Source organism: Triticum dicoccoides, chromosome 5A (assembly GCF_002162155.2).
Source record: "Triticum dicoccoides isolate Atlit2015 ecotype Zavitan chromosome 5A, WEW_v2.0, whole genome shotgun sequence".
NCBI classification, from domain to species: Eukaryota; Viridiplantae; Streptophyta; class Magnoliopsida; order Poales; family Poaceae; genus Triticum; species Triticum dicoccoides.
The window spans coordinates 193,108,941-193,111,459 of NC_041388.1; positions in this window are offsets into that span (position 1 = coordinate 193,108,941).

Here is a 2,519-nt window from a genome sequence, read left to right on the forward strand (position 1 = left end):
CGCATGTTCATACTATTTGTGCCTTTCTACTTCACTTACTGCGCTACATTACACAGGTTCACACGTCCACTCCTGGGTACATGTCCATCTCGTAGTTCCAGTCCCACATGTTCTTCATATAGATGGAACGATCCTTGCATGACATGTGCACCTTGATGCTAGATGTCTCACATGTTGGCAAAAGGATGAACAAAGCTCACGTAAAAAAATTAGAGTGGAAGAACATAGATTCCCGACGACCGGGAAGGAGCAAGGAACCTCGTGGTGGAGTGTCTGCACTCATAATATTTTATATTATTTAGCGATATAAAATCAACCAATCATCTCCATAATGGACTCGAAGAGTACGAAACACGGCAGCCCAGTGTAGTTACATCATACTAGTACATGGCTAACCCATGCTATCACCATATTTCTTGGCTTCCGTGCGACACCTATCTCTAGTAATCCAGTTGCCCGTATCGCTTCTCCCTCCTCGTCTCTCTCAAAGTGAGGCGGGCTGGCGTTTTTGCCGTCTATTGAGGTCAGTTAACTCATCACATGTTAGCAACATGCCAAGAGCATTCTAAAAAAATTCCTTTCGTGTTCTGTTTTCAAAAATAAAAAATCCTTTCACGTACGAATTTGACTGTATGCTTTGAGCAACTTGCATGTCCTATACTGCTCCTGTTTAGATACTCTAACTTAGCTAGAGGTTAGACTAACTCATGACTAACCCTGAACTAACTGTAGCCAAAGAGGTTTTTAGGTGACAAGGTTAGATTGACAATAAATGCCCTTGATGGAGAGAGAGAGAAGTGATTATCAGTGGTCCCAATGAGAACTATCTCCAGTTAGCACCTCTTGGGTGGGATAGTTTTTTTTGGTGGGTTCGGTGCAACTTGCTCCAATTTAAACCCTCATGCTTGGATACTTTAGGGCTATTTGAGCCCCAACTAGCTCAAACTAACTCTAACCCATGGATCCAAATAGGGCCTATGGCCATCCTCGACGCGGAGCAGTCGCGTGCACCGGGAAGCGGGGCTCTCTCGGCCGTCGCGCCGCTTTAAAGCTGGCGCCAGTGAGAGGTTGCCTCCGCTCTGGCCGGGCATTAATGCGGCACTGACGCTCCAGGGTGACTTTGACCGTTTCATACGGGAAGCACGCGCTGGCAAGGGAGTATAGGTTTTGAACTATTTCAGGTGAAGTACTGGTAGTTTGCAAAACTACTCAATTATTGCACTCGGTTTCCTAAGAAATTGTGGTAAAAAAACATTACTCCACAGCCCTCTTCCCTTCTCCTTCCTCTTCCACCGCCCGCGCACGTCCGTGGGAAGCGACTGGTCAACCCTTATATAGGAGTGCTAGCACAAAAAGATGCATGCATGACCACTAAAATTTCCAGATTAAAGCGCCGCTCCGGCGAGAGTATGGCGTATGTTGTTACCTTTGGCCGGGCCATGGCTACCGGGTGACGGCGACCAGAGAAGAGGCAGCGGGAGGGGAATGAATGCAGGTACTGTTTGAGTTCACCGTCCGGCTTAAATAAATGCACAACATCACGTGTACCCGCGGGTGCACAAATTGTAACATATGTGTCTGCTTAAGTGGGCATCACGTAACTGGTGTGTGTGTGTGAGAGACATTCTGAGACACAGAGTGCATGTGTGCGACTCTACTCTTCAGACATGTACTCAACCTTTTGCATCGGGATATAAGTATAATGGTATTTACATTAGCTAGTGATTTACGTGGCCATGTTAACGTGGTTGTGTAAAAAAAATGTCATTTCCTGCTCGTGATTTGCGTTATATGATTACAAGCAAGATGCTCGTGCATTGCACGGAACATCAATATGCATTTTTTTACAAAACACCTGTTGTGATTTACCCATGCAGGAGTAATCCCATGTGTAAAAACTAATGATATTTCGAGAATTTTATCGGAAAACTGGTATCTCGAGAATGTCATCGAAAAAATGAAAGATGAGAGATAAGGTGAGCAGGAGTGGAGCGTGGTGGTGACTGGTGGTCGGAATGGGCGGAGGCATGGGGATGGATAGCGCCGGTAGGCGGCAGCGGCCACCATGCTAGATTGTTCCAGAGACTTTCTTTTTTAATTGCTCAACAATGAGGTTGTGGGAGATAAGGATGTGGAGAGAGGTGCGGGTATCTTTTGTAAAATTATCATAGTTTTCTTTCTATCTGTCAGATATAGATCAGACGGTCTATATTACAAGATGGCAGGCACACCATCATTGCCAACTCAGTTATTTATAAGGGTACATATGATAAGTTTGCTAACTACTAAAGTAAAGTGGAATTTGTCCATGTTATACAAGTAAATTAAGGTGATTGTTTATCATACGGGTAAGGTTGGATGAAGGGTGGTAGGAACAAATGCTCCGCCTAGAGCATGTGCGTGTGAGATGGAGTCTTAGTGTGTGTGTGTGTGTGTTTGTGTGTGTGTGGGTGTGTGGGTGTGTGTGGGTGTGTGGGTGTGTGTGAGAGAGAGAGATGGAGTCTTAGTGTGTGTGTGTG